Source organism: Leuresthes tenuis, unplaced genomic scaffold (genome assembly GCF_036924035.1).
Source record: "Leuresthes tenuis unplaced genomic scaffold, fLeuTen1.0.hap1 SCAF_12, whole genome shotgun sequence".
NCBI classification, from domain to species: Eukaryota; Metazoa; Chordata; class Actinopteri; order Atheriniformes; family Atherinopsidae; genus Leuresthes; species Leuresthes tenuis.
The window spans coordinates 2,256,445-2,278,278 of NW_027325366.1; positions in this window are offsets into that span (position 1 = coordinate 2,256,445).

Consider the following 21,834-nt stretch of genomic DNA (forward strand, 5'->3'; position numbering starts at 1 on the left):
AGGAAATTGCTGAGAGTGTGCCTGTGTTTATGCATGTTCTTGACGTGACTGACATTGTGGGTAGATACTGAAAATGTATTCAGTTACTGTGTGTGTCAGCATTTTTTCAGAAAGACTTAGCAGACTCCGCTTCACTTATGTGCCTTGGTGTTAAACAAGGTTCCAGGAAAGATTAGTCAATCAGTACTGGACTGCCTCCACTTAAATAACTTTTAGTTCTTTCGGTGAAAGTTTTTGCTCCTGAAAGGTGTTTGCATTCGTTTTAAGCACATTAGCTAAAATGGGCCCATGAAAGTGATGTCTCACATTCAGCCAATGTTCATCTTAATAGATGCAACTTATAAATGATCATGTGTGCTACATATTTTCCCTGCTGGTGACCTTGTATTGTGTTTTGTGTTTTCTCTTTAGGTGATCCTGGTCAGGCTTAATTTAAACAACACTCGGGAAGTTTTGAGCCATTAAAGTAAATGTTTCTGACTCGATTTGAAGTACACCGAACTTGGCCATGCTCATTCCGGAGCCTGAAACTGCACCGGAGCTCATGGTAGATCATAACTTTCTTTTCCTTTTGGGTTTCCTGCCCAGTATGATACTGTTTTTTTTTTCTTTTAATAAACAAAATGCACCAGTTGTAACCACTGACATTTTCATTGTCCGACCCGTTGTACAGGAAGCCTCTGGAGGTGGACATGATGCAAAGGGGAGTCGGAGAACAGAAACACAGGAATAACAGGCGGGAAAGGCGTAGACTTTGAGTATTGAGTCACTATTTTCACATGTACAATCCAGCTTTTGAATAGATGGAGACACTCCTCTGAATTGTCTTTTGTATATCAAGACACCCTTTGAACCACAACTAAATAGATAAAATAAAATAAAATAAAACTCAGACACTTGTCAGTGAAGCAGACAAGCATAATGTTCATTTCATGGGTTACATTGTTTTGAATTATTGTCATTTCATTTCTCACCATCTGAGGAATGCAAGAGACGCCACACATTTTGCTTCCTTTAAAAGAACCAGTTTGTTTTGAGGAAAAGATGTACGTTCTGTTTATGTGTGTCTGCATCGCTATGTACCTGACCCCAGTTGTCCAGGCTTAGGCACTGAGGTCATATTTTTTACAATGTTTGACAATGAAGTGGATAAAACACTGCTGTTATGTGCAGAGGTTCATCGGCTGATGAATGGACGTGTGACTGCTCATTTTATGAGTCTTCAACTGTTAAAAAAACTGACTTTTTCAAATAGCATACCTCAGAGAAATATTCCCTGAAGGAAGCAGCAACTTGGGCTTAAATCAACACCAAGCAGAGCTGGAGTTGATGGAAAAATGTCGAAAGAGGAGACAAAATATTTACACCACTGTAAATAGAACTCAGAGCAACAATGCCTTACTGGCCAACTACTGGTAAAAATGTGGCTAATACTCAGCATTCATGCATTGATAACCAGCTTTTCATTCGATTTCAACATGAATGTTCTTTGCCTAAACCGAGACAATGCTTGCTTTCTTCTCAGGCACTGTTCTGTTGGGTTTAGGCAAAACTATACCAGGAATCTTTGGTTGGGGTTAGGAAAATATTTATGAATAATCTGATATTACTTTGAGAATGAAGTGAAAAATAAAACGTATTTTTTAGGTACCCTCTGGCTGTTTCATCAACTTGTCAACCAAGCCAGCTGGTCTGACAGACAGACATGGAATGACAATAATTTAATTTACTGACACAACCAGACTCTTAATTATAAAAATTAAAAATATATATATATTTAATTAGTTGGATTTGGTTGGATTATGATTACAATGAACTGGACTCAAACTGGCTTGAATTGGACTGTATCATTGAAGTGCTCTGAGATGAAATTTGAAAGACTGAACTGAACTGAATTAAATCTGTAAGGAAGAATCAGAGTTCAGTAGAACAGATCATAAGTAAAAGTAAGAAAACACAAATTTCTCTGGAAACAATTTTTTTCTTGAATGAAAGCCAACTTTTATGAATTCAAAATGTATTTAAAGGACATTCATTTCTATATACATCACAACAATGTGGCAGCTGTAGCTATTTCTAATGTATGTACTGCTTAGTAGCTTTAATTCTGTTACATTTATAAATAATTATATTATCAATAATTATCATTTTATTAACAAAATATGCTACAAACTATTTACTAATTCATACTTTTATTTTTAGTTCTGTAAAAACAAGTGTTGTTATCAGTTGGAAAAAATAATTTCATGCCCATTTCATTTTCCAATTATCAAACATGAAGCTTACAATTTCCAGTGTGATTCTGCAGTTTTATGTAATACATTTTATAGATTTATACATTTTATAGGTACAGGTAAATCCTTCTGGATTTTGTTAGCTCATTCAGAGTGGCAAATAGGTATTCTACATTAATTCTGCAACTGGTTATTACATGCACATAATTCTACACTGCTCACAAAAGTGCCAACTGTAATAAAGTTCGCCCATCCAGAGGGTCAGTGGTGCTTGATGAGCGGAGAAATTACGCCGCTGCTCATTCTGATGAATGGGCGGATTTCTGTCATAATGATGTTCTGCTGTATTGGTTATTTTGCTCAAGTGGATGAAGGCTGATGCATGCATTTCCACAGTCATGTAAGGACCTCCTTATCGCCCCAACATATTGTGTAACTGAAGGCTTTAAATGACATCTGCTGAAAAGCTCATGTGAAATAAAACATTGTTCTGCATACCTGAAAAAAAAGTGGGGATAAAATTTTTTTTATAATTATCAAACTTTTTCAGAGTATTTAAGGGGTCCTGTCTTATTTACTACCATTATTGTTACTGAAATGTATCAAATTGTGCTTTCTGCAGTAAAAGGAGTAGTTAAAGAGGTGTGAATTATTACAAAATGACTGTTATTATGTTGGTTTTGATCATTTAAAATGGTTTAATTGCCCATTTGTGTAAAATGTGTCAAAAAGGACTTCTTAACACACCACAGTAGGTATTTAAAGAGATAGATAAAATGATCATATTATTAGGTTGACCTGCTCTCAAATAAGGAAAGAAGGAAATGTCTACTTTTGGTTCTCTTTATGAGTAAAGCTAATTTTATGGGTGAAAACAAACCAATAATCAGTGTCTCTTTAACTTTTCTATCATTAAAGCAAAGAAGTACCAAAGTGCAAATTGCCTGGAGAAAAGGTGAGTCTGAATCATTTTCATGTGCATCGTGTTTTTTCTCACTTTCTTATTATTTCTCACCACACCATCGGTGGCAAAGGCTCAGCAGTGGTACTGCTACAAGACAGGCAATCTAAAAGTTGTAAAAATAGAGTCTGGAATGACACAGCCCGTGCTGCAGATTGTGAGACAAATCAGGAAATCTAATCTAAATACGGTGTTGCAAATGTCACCAGCAAGAGATTAATATTGACTGAGGGAAATTAAGGCTCTTGGGGGAGGAAACAGTATGAGACAGTTGAGATTGAAAAGGCACCGAAAATTCATTCAATTTCCCATCTGCCTCTCAGTTCCTCCATTCAATATAGTTCAGTTTCAGTTGTAAAGGGTATTTTACTGGCATGACGCTGGTGGACAAAGTCAAGACAAAAGGTGACAAAAACATTTACCGCCGCCTGACATCAGGCTGCCACAACTAAATACTGTCAGTATTCATGATATTGACAGGTTTCTTCATTTTTCTTCCATTTTATGGCGGATCAGATCTGGAGTTAACAGAGACTCTTTCCTTCTCTGTCTCGTCCTTGTCTGCTCTTATTCTCACCCCCCTCTCTCTCTCACATACTTTCCAATTTCACACATTAGCCAATTACAAACAGGAGGTAATCAAATCTTCTCTTAAAAATGCGCACCCTGGTCATCTGCTGGGCTAGAGGGATAGCATTAGTTCTCCATCAACAGTGATCTCTGGGCTTAAGTTTCTATTGCATTATAGGGCTTGGCTGGGCCAGGTTAATTAGATCAGTCTTTAACGCAGCTGCTCGGTGAGGCAAAAAGGGGTTGGTTGTCCTGGTAATGCGTTTGACTGTGAACAGACTTCCAAATAAAGATGCACAACATTTGTGTTTAACCCAGTCCACGTGTGCCTCGTGTACTCTGTGTATACTCATGTGTACTCCATTCAAAATGAAAATGCTTCTGTTGGTGTTCTCTGTGGTGGACGGGTCAGATGGAGCCAACAGCAACATCTGTCGTCTCATGTCTGACGTGGATGGATTGCATGACTGATTGACGCGGGGGCCATCCGGGCTATGTGGTCAAATGGTGCTCTCCTAAAGGTCAATATTAGTCAGTGCCCCACCAGAATGTTCTACTCCAAATTAACTTCAAACACTGCAGGATAATGAGGGTTAGTGGGGCTGGGATGGAAAATAGAAATAACCATTCCAGTTGGACCGCTCCTCTTTCTTTCACTTTAGAGTTGGTCTTTCTCCCCTTCCTCCTCTTCTTCAGATCATTAATCAGAAAAAAATTCTCAAATTTATTCATTTATGTATTAATTTATTATTATTATTGTTCTAATATACAATCATTGGAAATATATTTTTTAAATCATTTTGAGCTACTCGACAAATTTTGAATTTCCCCCACTGGGGGATGAATAAAGCATTTTTCTATTCTATTCTATTCTATTCTATTCTATTCTATTCTATTCTATAATGTTCTGTTCTGTTCTGTTCTGTTCTGTTCTGTTCTGTTCTATTTTGTTCTGTTCTGTTCTGTTCTGTTCTGTTCTATTCTGTTCTGTTCTGTTCTGTTCTGTTCTATTCTGTTCTGTTCTATTCTGTTCTATTCTGTTCTATTCTATTCTGTTCTGTTCTGTTCTGTTCTGTTCTGTTCTGTTCTGTTCTGTTCTGTTCTGTTCTGTTCTGTTCTGTTCTATTCTATTCGTCGGAGAAACAGCCTTTCCTCTTACAAATGGAACCAAGAAGCAGCAGTGCAGCAGAAGAGGAGTAAACTGGTGAGCACAGCAGGTGAGATGTTCTTGAAAGGTATTGAGAGCCAGCTAACAAACACATGGCCTGAACAGAGCCAGCTGCCTCCAGACTACAGTGACAATCTTCTTTGTGGAACCGGTTAAACTGCATTTACCCTACATTGGCACATCAGTATTTTCCAGAGAACTTTTGGATTTGCAGCAGTGCTACAAGCTTGTAAAAAGCAGGGTGCACATATTGTAGTTGCTGCATTAAAATGGCGGCTTGCTGTGTGTAGCTTCGGAGTTTTGGATTTAAATGGGTCTGTATGTGTTTGTCAGTGGGTCTTTAGAATGACATGCAGCCACTTAAAGCCAGCTGCCTCCAGAGTAGTGTACTATATGGCGATCTGGGTGAGCTTGTTAAAGGACAGCCTTGAGGCTAACTTTCTCAAATTACTCCTGTGTGGCGAGGAGGAGGGCAGCCGCTCTCCTGTGTGGTTTTAGTTAATTGCAAAAGCCGATAAAGGAACCCACGCCACACCACCCACCCCTGCCCCCTCAATCTCCACATTTATTGGGAACAATTTCATGCATGAGAAATACAAAAGAGCAGCACCTTGCATTATGTACATAATGTCCTATATATGTTGGGAGGCTGATGGAACACTCTGGACTGGCTCTCGGTTTTTTCCTGCAGTGAGCTACAAAGGATGTCCTTACATGCTTCTATCACTGTGTTTCTCAGGGGTATCAGTATAAAAAATGAATATCCTATAATTTCTCCTCTATGCTCTGGGCAGTCTTTCAATTACAACCTTTCATTTGAAATACTAAAGATCTTTCTCCACTCAGTCTCTGGCTCGAAAATGGGTGTGAATTTATGGAAAGGTCAAAATTAAATCATAAGAGTTGGAACCTACAGCGAAGAGGCATCAAAATGACCGTCACTTCATAAAAGTTCCAGCGATATGAGGCCTACGCTGCGGTGGATCTTGGATTTGTTTCCATTAACAATGGGGTTACAGAGAGCATTACATGCATTTTCACAGAGCTTGAGTAACTGATACGCTATTTCCTTTATCCTTTAAGCTCTCCAAGTGTTAGAGCGTGTTGAAAAAAATGCATGTTGATAATAAAAAAGCAATAGAGAGGACTGCAGTCTTTTTGGAACAGCTGTCAAATAAAAACCCTTGACGACAGACTGCTTTTCAGCATAAGTGCAGCTGTGGATCTGAATGGTGTTGGATTGCAATGCGACACAGTCATTTCACACAGCTGATGCTGTTCGTGTGTGCGCGATTGTGTGAATGCATTCACGAGGAAGTATGATTAAATCAATGCAAAGTATCTTAGTTAGGGTGTATTCATGCACTTACAGAGGCTTTTGTTTATACCTTGGTCTAATGCTCAATCATGAGACCATTAACAGAGCTATAACTGTATTATTCATTCTGCTCTATTACCAGAGACACGTTTAAGTCACAGCGTTAAATAAGCAGGTCACTGAAGCCATTTAGCAATCTGTTTTTCATCCATATTTATATTCAATAACACAAACATGCCACTGCACAAAGCTTTGCCACAAAGCTTTGCCACAAAGCTTTACCACAAAGCTTTGCCACAAAGCTTTACCACAAAGCTTTGCCACAAAGATTTACCACAAAGCTTTACCACAAAGCTTTGCCACAAAGCTTTACCACAAAGCTTTACCACAAAGCTTTACCACAAAGCTTTGCCACAAAGCTTTACCACAAAGCTTGCCTAACCTTCCTGCAGTCGTCTGCAGAAATGCAACTGACCAGGAAGAAGGATGCACGTTTTACAGATCAGCTCTCTGAAGTGTTACATTCTACAGTTTAGTTATCAGATGCCGGTCCCCAGAACTCTGTTGGTCCACCATATCAGAACCACTCCTGTCAACTCATGGTACTTTAAATTTGCACCGCGAAAAATAGACTGAAAGACCATAAAAACGAAATCATCCTAGTCTTGTATCTGTCAGCTTTTAAAGATTTTAAACTTTAATACAGTCGTATGTGAAGACAGCAAAGTTTTTACTCGTGCCTCCTGCTCATAGGTTCTCTGTTGTCCTGAGATTATCAGGCCGTGCACGCACAGACTCTCACTGAGGCCTCAGTCTGAGAGCAAAGTTACAGCTCCTCCTTCCCTGTGCTTGTTGCTGCTGCTCACAGTAGTTCAAATATTACTTGTTTAAGTTCTGCTCTGGGTAGTAATTACGCTGTGACCAGTAGCAGGTGGAATCTACCTGCAGGGCTCAATATTCTATCTATTTGGACGATAAATTCAGATACACTATATATTATTCAATAATGTTCTGATGGATGGTAGATGCTGATAGCGTAGTGGAATGAGAATTTAGTGCTGGGATAGATAAATTATGCTTTTATTCCCTGTAGAGTATCATCATGGAAAAAACCAGAATAGGATCCAGGGTGGCTCATCATAAGAAATCTTTTACCTTTTACAGCATGTTTTACAATAGTCTTCAGAGCAGTGTTGATAACCTAAAGATGGATTCATTTTTCATTAAAATTTGCATTGGGGAAAACCTGGTTGCTTTTCTTTGAAAATTGATGTGATGATATTTCTCTGTGCTCTCGTGTTCAGTTTGTTTTCTGAGCATGTTCAATCAGCCAATCAGCAGCCAGACAATGTCCTCCATACAACCAATCCAGGATCCCTGTAGAATTATAATTATTACTTATATATTAATTATGTAATGGTTATTGTTTTCTATACCCTATTAATCCAGTTCAAGGCTGCAGGGCTACAGCCTGGAGCCTGTCCCAGCTGTCATTGGGTGAGAGGCGGGGACACCTGGACAGGTGTCAGTCCATCACACACAGAGACAAAGGAGACAAACCGTCACCAATTAACCTGACATAGATGTCTGTGGACAGTGGGAGTAAGCTGGAGTACACGAACAGACCCCCCCGCACACACATACTGTGCTGCCTCATTTTTATTTTTCTCTTTTGTTTTTATCTAAATGGACAAAAATGAAAATCGTTTAAGTTCTATACTTTACTATTTGTTCAAATATTGAAAATAGATTCAGTTTGTGATTTTAAATGATAAAGACACATTTTATCAGTTGCATCAAGTTTAATTCAAAGCTTTGAATACATGAAAGTGTGGTAGCTAAAATTCAAATAAGGGCATAACCTAATCTTATGATTCAGGCTTTGGATATAGAATGCTAATCTTACAGATAAATAAAAGGTATTTCCTATTTCCTATTAAGGTATTATTTTATTACCCTCTTAGACACAGATATGTCGCAGGCTGATCCACCCACGTATTACAGGTGTTTGTAAAGAGGGAAATTGTACAAAAACAGTCAATTTGTACAGAGGGAATTATCATAGTGACTAAAAAGTCTTTTGATATTGGGAAAAGTATTATATTGTGTACAAAGCCAACCTTTATTTTTCATTTATTGTCAAAACACAGTTATCTTTGAGATGTGTGTGGAAGTCTGGCTCATCTTCTGCCACATCTGGCTCCCACTGATTGGGACAACACTAGGGAGCACACTTACTCCAGGAATGGAAAGACAGAGTAAGAAAGAAGGAGCAATGGCAGAAGGGGTCTGAAAGAAGGAGGTGGCTTTCAGGCTGCAGGGTAAAAGAACGAAAGAGGAAAGTGAGAGCAGAGCTGTGTGAGCAGCTCAGAATCATGCTTTATGGGCTCGATGGAGAGCAAAGAGAGATCGGCGGCAAAGGGAATTGAGTGTGCACAAGTGTGTGTGTGTGTGTCAGACTTGATTTCATTATGGGGGCTAATCAGGTCCATATACTTTAAGTGCTGCTTTAATTTGTCTAATCTCTGCAGGATATGGTCGTTGCCCCCCAGAGTACAAGGCTGCTATGCCCTGAAAATGAAAAGCTGTTAAAGAGCACATGGATGAGCACTGACTCTGACCTGTCCCTCCCACATTATCACATTCATTTTCATAAACATGTCTCACATATACTCCACAGTTTAACCTTTTACATGAACAAACAGATCAGTGGAAAACAAAGTAAGCAATGTTTAAAGGTTTTCCTGAACTCAACTTGTCCCCAAAAGCTCAATAATATAATAATATTTCTGATGCTGAGGTACTGATGTATGCACTCAGTCATCAGGCCTGAAGGGAGGTCATCTCCTTCTGCTGCATCCTCTGATCTCAGAGCTGGATAATCAAAAACCTCCGTTCTTTTCAGAGAGCTTTAGCATTTCCCTCGCAAAAATATCTTAGCACAGAGGAAGTCGAACCGATCCTCTACATTTACGTTTTTACACTCCTTCATTTTTTTTTCCTGCCCTAATAGTTGGAGAACGTAATCCAGGTGGTGCAACGTGTTTGACATCAGAACAGCAACACAACACCACCTCTGATTAGTTATAAAGCTGATGACTTTAAAAGTGATGGTTTCTTCAGTGTTGGAGTCACTTTATCTCAGAAAAGACAAAGAAGTTTCTGACACAGTTACAAATGTGCTGGAACCCTCGTTACAGCAAAACAGCAGCATCCATAAAAAGTGTCCAGCGAACTGTGGATGGGCGACACCACCCTGTTCTACACACGATGCACATTAATGCAGATGAAGCCCGGTGTGTTTTGTTCACTCTCCCTGCTCTGGTTTCCCTGTCGTGTGTCTACCTGTGTGGATTCGCTGGGCGAAGAGGAGCGGCAGGAACAGGCAGAAGCCGATGAGGGACATAACAGGAAGGAGTAACTGCCATGGCTGTGGATCACCTGCAGGAAGCAGACACACTCTGAGAGTCGAACCTCAAACATCACTGCTATCAAACCTGAGAGAGCAGTTCTCACCCAAGCTGAAGTCGCTGAGACACAGCTTAAGATTTCCACATTTCTGCATGCATCAGTTCTATGAGTTTCTGCCTGAAATATTTGCTTTTTTGAGCTGCTGAACTAGTTCATCTAACAAAGTCTAAGTCACTCACACACCTCTGTTAACCAAATCAGATCCAATCAGATAAATCTTATCCATATCCCTTGGATGTACATCACTGGCTAAAGGAAACATCTGATTCCCAAGTCAAAAACAAAAGAATGACGGACATGTGGCCCTGAAATGAACCGCTGCACTCGGCAGGTGTAGGATGTGAGAGCAGTGTCTGAATGATCCACTGGTGAACTACTGTGCTCATTTGCAGGCAGAAATACAATTTGAACGTGTTGAAGCGACATTCAGTTCAACGTCAAATGACAGCCGTGGATGCAGATGTTTTTATCGATGTTAACACAACATTTAGGCGCTGACTTTCACTGAAGATGCTGCAGCAATGAGCACGGCTAACTCTCGCTTTACAGAAACTCCTGTTTTCTGTTCGTCATGTCCCATATGGCGGCCCTGGAACTGACAAAATAAAACTTAATGTCACAAAGGATGCTAAAGTTATTGGTTCATAAATCCGTGCTGACTGTGTCCACAGGCGTTTCTTCTGTTGTGGATTTTTCCTGCTCTGTAATTCAGTTTGTGCATGAAGAGTGTAACGTATGATGTTTCCTTCGGGACCATGCATGTCAGTCAGCTGTTGGAGATGCGCTGCTGTGTGTAATTGTTATTCATTTTGACTGTCTTTGCAACACACCTCTGTTTGTACCAGCAGTGTTTGTTGCACTTCATCCTCACGCAGAAAAAAAGGGAACATGATTGTGTGTAAATCACAGTTTGAAAACCTCCTGTGGTAACAATGAGAACCTGGCTCACTCTATGTCACCCGCAGTTTGGAGCCACCTGTGGTAACTTTACAGATGACCAGTTTGAAGCGTGATTAGAAGCTTTAGACCTAAAATACAATGACAACGGTCTCACTTGATGATGTAAGCAGATAGTTTATTTTCATTTGAATGGCTAAATCAGCTGAACAATATCACAGCACAGCAAAATGATATTTTCTCTTTGATTATTCCACCGACCTGCAGGATATCGTATGATGCCATTCCATCATGCTGTCGTAGCTACAGACTTATCTCCTGGGAGCGAGTGGTAGTTTCTGGACCTGATCAGAATACATTGTAGCCTCCAGAGCACCGAGCAGAAGACACTCTGAAAGCTTTTTTTTCAGCTGGTGTACCCAGATTTGGAAACATTTTTAACAAGCTACCTTTTGTATAGACAAACAGTATTGATAACCTAATTTCAGCTAATGTCAGTTTGTCAGTTACTTACATTCAGAGCTTGTCCACACATGGCATTTGATTCCAGTGCTATTTCCACAACAAGACCGCAAGTCTTTTTTCCTCTGACTTGTGCTCATAGCTGCATGAATTTTGCATTGGACTGTGAGCACTGCTAAATGCATGGACCTGCACGGGGTAATGTGGCTGTATTCATCCAGTGTGAGTGATGCAGGATGTTCTGCTGATGTGCTGATACACTTTCACTGACAATCTGTTGCTGTAAAATATTAATCTATAACCCCTAGTAAAGTCAGTCTAGTGCTTTGATGTTTCACAGGACCAGAAGTCTGGTCTCACATAAATATGTGAAATGAGCAGGACTTCAGGAAAGAACACTAGACAGATGCATGGAATGCGTTAAAGTTAGGTGTCGCTCCCATGGAAAAGGACAAGCTTCTTCTCCATTTGCTGTAGCGTGTTAAGAAGTTGATCTCATTTCATGCCTGTCTGTTTGACCATACTGCAGAGTTGCCACAGTTACAAGTCCCCCCCGATCAGCCATTACATTATGACCACCCACCTAATATCCAGTAGGTCCTCCTCATGCCACTAAAAGAGCTCTGACGAGTCAGGGTGTGGACAAAGAACATCCAAAGATGAAACCAATCAGCTCCACACCCCAATGCATGATGGTCAAAAGCTAGCCCTGCTCATCATGATATTATCAAGCTTACTAGTTAGTTAGCAGCCTGCCTTATTCTTGCCTGTTGTATTACCAGCTGCTGCTCAACATTTCATTCTCAGCTTAAAGTATCTTAACCAGCAGTGGCTCAGTGTCACAGCAGAAAAAACACAAGCTAACATTGTTTTACCAGCAACAGTGTTTGGTTAAATGTGAATAGTTACTAAACATCTGAGAAAATAATTCATTTTGAACTCATTCAGCTGTAAAGCTGTTTTTCACTGCAACTACAGTTAGTTTCCTTTTTCTTTTTACATGTTAGTGTCGTACACTTCGTGTTTAATGAATGTTACATCTTTTACTGGCCAGCTATAAAAATATTTAATCCGTGCCACATGGTGCTGGCGTGGTTGTAGATTCTGGACAAGAAGAAACAGGGAGAGTGAAGAAAGTCTTGTGTTTTGTCTTTAAGACAGACTATAAAAAAAGACCTGCAGCTGTGTTCTTGCCATATCTTCCCTGATCTCTTGGAGCTGTCAACTAGTGCCAACAGGAAAGGGTTCACAGGTTCTACTTTTTCCAATAAGGGCCTATAACAAAATGTCACGACATAATACCGTGTCCCATTCCATTTCTAAGTGCTGCCAGTTGATGAGAAAGCAATAAGCAACAGATATACAGAAACTATAAAGGGAGATTACCACGGTAATAAGTGCTCTCACTGAATTAAACACAGGGGCTAATAAAGGTCTCTTATTTAACAATATGGCTGTTTGGGGTGGCTGCAGCTCAGGAGAAAGGCCGTCTGTTAGTTGGTTGTCTGCTAATGGTTCAATCCCAGCTTCCCCAGACCACATATCACAGTGTCCTTGGGCAAGATAGTGAATGCCACTTTGCCTCCCATGCATCCAACTGTGTGATAATGTGTGCGATGTAGAAAAAATACTGCATATACACTATATAGACTGGATGAAAGTGGCTTGGAGCGGAAAAGCGAAATATGTACTATTTACTGTATCGTTTTCATGAGCCTTGACTGGGTCTCACTGACTCACATACAACCCTCAGTTGGTCACTCTTTCTTAACTTTAAATAGCCGTTCAAATCTTTCAAAAACATAGAAATCAAAGTTCAAACATCAAAACTAAACCATATTTGCATCACAGATGAAAAATTTGCATGGAGAGGTGGCAGTTGCACCTAGACCACAGACTTTGTTCCTCTCTTCCACCTCTCTGATCTTCTTCTACTTGGTACGTTTTGAATAATGTCTTCACCACTTACGCTGCTGGGTTCAAACTGAGGCTGAATGGAAATCACATTTATCTCACTGTAGAGACCTGACATCGCTACTTCCCATAATAAATTGCAACATAAAAGAAAAACAGCGACAGGCTGCAGATAGAAGAATTTTCACTGATATGAAAAAAATAAAAATAAAGATATATTTCGAGTATTTTCAATACACATCAATGTTAATCTGAAAAACAGTACAAGTCATGTTAATTTGGTTTCTCTTTAAGACGCCTACTCTGTTGATTTAAGTAATTTATGAAGCATTTAAGCTGCGGTCTGGGTACATGTATGCATGCTGATGTGTCTGTGGTGCCTTTGCATGACCCTGCCTGCAGCCTGCTTCTCAGTTGCACCCAGTAGCCATACTGTTAGCTTTTCTCTGTCCTGTCAGATCCGGCTGCACCTCTGGTAAAAGCTCATCCTCATGTTCTCACTAGCACACTGCATTAAGTATTTATGACTGCCACAGTCAGAAGATATGACAAGGTGGTGTGTGTACATGCTTCATTTGGAGTCAGTATTGTGCATCTCAGATTTCATTCATGTCTCCTCTTTTCACTCCACTTTTATTTTCCACATTGCATGACTTTGAGCTACTTTGTTGGATAAAAGTGCTGTATTGCATCCGTTTACATAAACATGCAAACAAATTCATCCATCTTTGAGAAAAGAATTTCTTCCAAAAATGCTTTTAAGATAGTGCATAATTAAACTCATTGAATTTTAATAGCTCGATGTCTCCTTAATGTTTTAAATCTACTGTTGAAAAGGAAAAAGCACATTTCTAAAAATACAACACAACAGAGTGAAGAAAGTTTTAAGACATGTCTATCTTGTCAGATAGAGCTTGCAGCAATGTGCTTTTGACATGACTGGTGTCTGGAATGCTTATCAATACACCAGAGAGTGTCAGACTGATTTCCATATGTTATGTTGTTGTTTCTTGTGGGCACTTCTGAGATAAAAACAGCTTTCAGCAATCTGCTATCACGCAGGGACGGCAGTTAATTTGAATTCCCAGTGGATTCAGATAAATGTAGAAAAGGGGAACAAGTAATAACTATTTTTATTTTTTCTTTAACCTCTGCCTGTTGTTGACAGATGGCAAATTAACAAAAGAAAATAAATGGTTTCGTCCCTTATCTTTTAAAACAAAAATTTACTAAAGAACTACAGCTTTCAGTTCTCTGTGACCAGCAAACAACAATGTCTTAATATAACGACCTGATCAAGACTTTGCTCCTCCTCATGTGGTGCCATCACATTAGTGGAGCTTCACAGCCACCATAGCGCTCGTTATTGCTTTTGAAATGCATCTTCCAATAGTGAGACAGATGTAGACATTCCACTATCCTTGACATCCCCATAACTATAAATCTCCTGCTGCCATGCTTGTAAATAAAGTATTTCATATTCAAAGAATGATAAATCGTGACCATATATTGTCAGGGTACATGCTTGGCGTAGCAATTACTATCTGTCATGGCTCACGACCTTTGTTCCCAGTTCACACATATGACATCAACTTCTTTCTGAGGATTCAAACTCGTACACCGATGCAGTCCAATCATCTGTAAAATGATGAGCAAATTACAAGAAAAAAAATATGAAAAGTAATAAAAGCCAACTACATAATAAAATATGGAGAAGTACAAATATTAGCCCAGCCTGTCGTCCATGATATGCTAAATGCTAAATGTCAACTCAGTCTTCTCTGAGAAAGAGATGTAACAGTATAACTAATGTGGACAAGGCAGATTAATTCTGAATCTGGGTACAACTGGATTAGCTTTGCATCCTTCATAACTCAAAATAGTTTGTTACTAGTTCACCAGGAGGAACAGCTTTCTTTCTGAGAGCGAGACAATTTACAGGAAGTGTCTTCTGATTGGTTCAATTCCTGTAGGTTAGCCAAGGGAGCTGGAGAAGGGCTGATGCTGACTTGTGAACTCATTACTCCAGTTGCTGGTGAGGAAGATACGGCACCACAAACACAATAAGACTTTTAGAAACATGCTACATTTTCAAGCTTGACTAGACATCAGATCCAGCCTTTCACGTTTGAGCCAGAATTGGATCCTGAATATCAAAGTGAGCAGCATGACAAACCCTCACAATGAAGGCTACAGCAGGATGTCTCTTAGTGATTGTAGAAGATACAAATATATACATTAATAAGTTTTGTGCACCGTTAGCCTCCTGAGCTGCCTTTTAACTCCATGTTTATACTAAAATCCCTTCATATGTCTACTGCCAACACATCACAGATATTCTTAACAGTTTCACTCACCACTGGTGGTTCAGAATTGAGCCCAGTTGTGCTCAAGTTTTCGACTTTGGAAATACCCACCGGGCACCCTGTGGACCTCACAGCCCAAAGGATTCAGCGACCTGAAGACCTCACCTGTTACTATGCTATCTGCCTTAACTGAAATAAACTTTTCTGTAAAACAGCGTTGCTTTGCTTGTTAAATTCAAAATCACAGTCCATGATCACTCCCAAGAGAACCTTTTATATATAAGGCTCCAGAGAACCAAGGTTAAAAAGGGGTTTAAAAAGAAATTCAAGTGTCACGGATTCAGGAAGCATGAGGACCATAATGCATGACTTGCAGGACAACAGTAAGAGTTCAGAGCATTTAATAAACTAAAAAGAAACAAGCAATAAACACAAAGTAACAAATAAACTTATGCAAAGCAGAGTACAGAGCACGAGGAATAACAGGCCGAGAGAGCGCTAGACACACCGGGAGCAGACGTGACGAATGGAGGAAAACCGGGAAAATGAATACTGAACACAGAGATGACAACAAGACACAGGTGAGATAAATGGTCACTGATTACAGGGAGAAAGCCGACGGAGACAGAGAAGTGGGAAACAGGAAATAAAACAGACGCCACAATAAAACAGGAAACAGAAAATACACCAACGCAGACATGACATCAAGTCTCTATCACCTGTGAGCCAAAACCGGCAGAAACAAGTTTTTTCTGAGTTTAGCTGAAGGAAGTTGGCAGCTATTCTTTTTTTTTTTGGATTGCATGGAGCTCAGAAGGACAGATTTCTTTGAACATCACTGGATTAAAAAGAAAAACACATAGCTGAATACCATCCGTGTAGCAGTGGTAGGATACACCTTTAAATGTACTTCTTAAATGACCCAAGGGAACAGAACCATGGGCAAAACGTGGGGACACAAGTTCAGAAGATGATTTTAAACATTTACAGTAAAAGAGACATGATGAGAGCCACCTATGAGCAGCTCTTGAAATACCATCCACTCCCCAAGCCTGTCAGCCAAAATAAAATGATCTACAAAGTAGGAGGAGCATCCATTTAAGCAGCACAGCTTCTCAATCAGCAGAGCAAAACATCTAAAAAATGCATGTTTAGCGGGGAAAACAATAGTGCAGTGGAAACCTATGAATGATATGAAGCTCGCTGCCACGATGTTGTGTCACCTTCTGGAACTCTAGCACAAGAAAAAAATAATTCTGTGCTGCATTGTAGAAAGTTTCTGTTCAGGATTTTTATGGTGGATCTTAAATTAAAGCTACTATGAAGACGGTATTTAAGGCAGGCAGAAACTGAGCCTACCCTTTATATTGCAGTTGTGCTCCTGGCTAAGCTGGTGGTGTGCTTTTTCCTGTGTTTGGACTGCTCACTACTGTGTTTTGAGAGGAACACAACTATAACTATCAATCACAACTCTATTCTTTTCATTTGAGAACTGCAGCTAACACAATGCCACAAAAAGATATTTTCTATGGAAAGACCTGGGACCCCTGCTAAAAAAAGGGAGAAAATGTTGAAATTCAATCAATTCACGCTCAGATTTTTTGTAATGTTTTGTATTTAGATGTCTTGGTCTCATCAAGTCAATTCAATTTATAATATATCATCAAATCACAACAAATGTCATCTTGAGGCACTTAAATAATGTAGTCCAACTCAAGCCAATTAGAGTCCAATTCATTGTAATCATAATCCAATCAAGTCCAGTTAATTAATTTAAAAATAATCCAATTCATACATTCAGAGCCAATTCAAAAACAATTTCCAAGCTAAGGAAACCAACAGATTGACCAAACTTCTCTTCAGTCCAATCTCCCGTCCTGAGCGTGCCTCAGGCGACTGTGGAGAGAAAAACAGGAAAAAACCTCCATCAGAAGTGAGCAAAGTGAGGAAAGGTGTGACAGATGACCCCCCCAGCAGGCTGGGCCTATAGCAGCAGAACTATGGGATGTTTCAGGATTACCTGAGTCATCCCTAACTATGAGCTTTATCAGAAAGGAAAGTTTCAGCCTGATCTTAAAGGTAGAGAGGGTGTCTGCTTCCTGAAGCCAAACTGGCAGCTGGTTCCACAGAGAGGGGCCTGATAACTGAAGGCTCTGCCTCCCATTCTGCTTTTAGAAACTCTGGGAACCACAAGGAAACCTGCAGTCTGAGAGCAAAGTGCTCTGTTGGGGAAATATCCAACTATGAGATCTTTAAGATATGATGGAGCTCGGTCATTAAGAGCTTTATATGTTAGGAGAAGAATCTTAAATTCTATTCTGAATTTAACGGAGAGCCAATGAAGAGAAGCTAAAACTGGAGAAACATGATCTCTGCTGTTAGATCTCATCAGAACTCTGGCTGCAGCATTTTGGATCAGCTGGAGGCTTTTCAGAGAATCTGTGGGACAGCCCAATAATAAGGAATTACAGTAGTTCAGTCCTGAAGTAACAAATGCATGGAGCAGTTTCTCTGCATCACCCTGAGAAGGGCTGCTGTCCTGCAGGATGTTTCCCTGCTTCAGCACAGCTGAATCAGATCAATGTATCATTAGCAGGCTTGTGCAGGACTTAACAATCTTTTGAAGAGATCCATTACATCTGAATCAGGTGTGTCGAAGCAGGGAAACATCTAAAACCTGCAGGGCAGCGGCCATCCAGCGGCCATCCCTGATCTAGAGTGAGTATATAGTTAGGTAGGTTTTCCCTGAAGTGCTCGGGTCCAAAGATTTCTTCAGAAGCAAACAGTTCTTCGTGCTTCGAACTGGACGACTCAAATGCACAACTCAGACAGAACGGATTTCCAAAGTCAGTATTGGTTTAATCAGTCCAAGGTTTTGTACACGGGTAGGAAAGAATGATGGCAAAGGTATAAAATGTATAAAGGTATAAAAACTATACTTGATAAATGCTTGAAAGACTGACAAATGATAATGAGAGTGTAGCCGTATGGTTGGCACCTTTCGTGTGGAAGACCTGGGTTCAAATCCCCTTCATGAAAGGTACCACCTCCAGTAGGGGTCCTCAGGCAAGACCCCCTCACCCTTCATGCCTATCTATAAGTCGCTTTGGATAAAAGCGTCTGCTAAATGCATAAACATGAATACACTAAACAGAGGGGAAGACAATGATGCACAGGTGAAAACAATTAGGATGACGACAATAAGACTGTGACAGGAAGCGACTACCAAAATAAAGCTGGAACAAAGAACACACACATAGCATGACAGTTCTTAAGTTTACAAAATAAGCATGAAACAATAAAAGGAGAGCAACTTTATTGTAAATTTGGCTGAATCAATGTACACTTACACTGTACTGTTTTCAAAAAAAGATGCAAATAGCCTCTGTGGCTCAGTCCCAGTTCTGAGAAAATCTCCTTTGTGGTTCAGTACCAAAGATTGTACATGCCAGGGATCCAAACTGTTCAGACCTTTGGCCTTCTCATCTAATGAAGGCCATGAAAAGGATTATACTCAGCCATCTTTAATCCTCGGTGAGCTCACAGCTGGACCCTCTGCAGTTCACACGTCTCTCAGGCGTTTGGGCAGATGATGCAGTCATCTATATAATCTTAGCTTTAGCACCTGAGAGCATTGTGAGATTTTTTTTCTCTTGTGCTTTCAACACATCATCCGTCTCTGCTCAGGGTGAAGATAGAAGAGGCTGGAGGGGACTGCTGCCTGAATGCATGGACTGCAGAGTGCCTCACTTGCATCAACTGAGCACCGTATGTGAGGCTCCCTCATTGTTTGTCTGATGTGAAGTTCTGAAGCTCAGGGGTTCCTCAGGGTGCAGTAATCTGTCCTTTCCTTTCCTCCTCACTTTGTTCACCTCTGACTTCACCAACAGTACAAACAACTGTCACCTCCAGGGTTTCTCTGATGATACAGTCATTGTTGGATGTGTATCACAGACCCTTTTTACGCTGTGGTGGGGGGTGCACAGAGCAGGTCAGAAAAAGACTAAACAAGCTGAACACTAGGGCTAAATGGAAAGCTGACTGTCCTCGAGACATTTATTGAAGGAAGTGGGTGAGAGGATTGTGGTAGACCAGCTAGCATCGATCATCTTTGACCACTTCCAAGAGAGTCCAGTACTCTGAGCATTTCATTCAGCAACTCACCTGATTCACCCACAGCGAAGGATGGAGCACGAACGCAGATCATCATCATGGTTGCCAGTGTGTGTCTGCTGTGGGAGTGGATCTTGGTCTCCTTGGTGACAGCTCCCAACACCTGCTTTTCATCTTCCTTTTCAAGCTGCAGTATGTTTTTCCATTCTAGTCTACATTTATCATTAGATCAGTGTGTCACCAGCTGATAACTAGATGACTGAACACTCTTTCTAACATCCTTTTTACCTTTTCTATGTCAGCTCTTTCTGTGCCTATTTGGAACCCAGCCCTGCCTGGCCTGCCCCAGTTTCTCAGTCTGAAAAGTAAAAAAAAACTCTTTTGCTTGCACTTACCAGCTCTACGCTCAGGCTGGGATCTTGTAAACTGCAACACAAACATTAAGTTGAGTCTTAATGAGACTACAGTGAATGCCTGCAGAGCGCTCTTTTTTTGCTTCATGTAAGCAAAGTATTAGAAACATTAATTGAGTTTAACAAAAAGTTCAGTGAGAATAAATTGATTTCATAGGGAGAGTTTCTCTGTCTGAGCTGAAAAATGAGAGACCCAAACTTCCTCAAAGTTTGGGTTTTATTTGATAAGACAACGATTGCAATTTCCAAGGGAGATCAATTTAAGTCTCTGCATTTCTATGTACAGGAGAAAAAAAGTGTTAGATTGGAGAAATAAGCAATGTTCTTATTGTGGTTGCATAGAGAACACACAGTTGTCTGAGAGACACAAATGAAACGCTCTGAGACCTTTTGTTCTCATCGTCTTTTCCTCAGGGAAAGCCTACAAAAAAAGACTGAAGAAATTATATGAATCTCATTATATAGTACATAACTTATTTAGTCTTTTTGTTATGTTTAATTGTTATTCATGACTTTGGTCATCCACAGCTACTGTGCAGTGTTTATGCACTTTATAGAAGGTAAGACTCTATAAAACTAAGAAAGATTTACAGATAGGTTTCACCCTGTATTTGTATTAAAAACATACTGTGTTCACACATTGACAAAAACCCAAGTGGCAGTATCATATATGTTACAATGACTTGAAGAAAATGCTGATTGAGGAGTTCAGGCTTTCACAGTTTCTGGGGGTGACATGTTTTTGTAGCCAGTGTTGGATTCCATCGGCAGTGAGTGTGAACAAGCCTCCTGATGCATTGCAACAGTGTGACTAAAGAGGAAGACAGAGTTAATGGGTGTTTGTGTTTATCCATGGTAATATGAGCTTGCATTGACTGCGCACTTGTCGTGGGCTGTCATGAATATTGATCTGTGTACGCACAGAGGTGTGAGTCAGAGTGTGTATGTGTGAATGTGCAACTGACTGCATGTTAGCTGTGCACACTTTTCTGTTTTCCAGGATTCATGTTAATATTTGATGTTGTCATGGCCAGATTATTTGCTTGCAACCACTAAGAACTTAACTTCAGCCATTACTTCACTTTCTCAGTTGTTAGTCTTTTAGGATTTTCAGACATTCTGAGAGTAAAAAAGGAAACAATGGTTATCGTTCATCTATTTTCCATAACTGCTTTATCCTTTTCAGGGTCGCAGGGTTAGATAAATAGATAGATATTTTTTATTGTCATTGTAAGAGAGCATTACAATGACATTGTCAGCAGCAACTCTATCAGATTGAACAAAAAAAATAATTATATGATGACTTCTTAGAGAGGAAAATTATGTCACATATGTGGGGGTGTGGCCTTGCCAAATTTCTTTTCAAAATGGCTGCCATCCCGACAAGCACATTTTATCTAAGAAAGAAAGGTGAGCGTGTTATTTATATTTAAAATGTTTTCCAAAATGAACCAACATGTCAGGATCTGGGATTTTTGATTGTGAGCAAAAAAGGTATGGTAACATACAAAAATGTGGTCCAGTAAATTTATTTAACTTCTACTTGTTAATATAGTGTGGTGTATTGGGGATGGTCGCCTTCAAACAGCCTGTGTGTGTGTAGATGATGCAGGAAGAACTCTGCTGACACAGACTTGGTCGAACACAGAAACCTTTATTGTCAACCAGGTCCGTATCAGAATTACAGATTTGATGCATCAAGTCTGGAGAGATGTGTCAAGCCCGGATTCCCCAAAATCTCTGCCTTACTGAGGGTGCGGTCTTTGTTAAGTAGCATCTGCCTGTTCTTAGTGACCTTGAAGATGTTGCATGTTCCCATCACTAAGCACAAAGCCCGGACATGGTGTGTGCGTAACTTTGAGCCTATTCTTGGACAAACTTACTGGGGAGTATGTTATTATCAAAATATCCTGATTTATACCCATAACTCCCTTACACAGATGGCAATTAACAGACTTCTTAGAATTTTCCCAAGGCAACTTTGCACAGGTGGTAGACATCAGACAC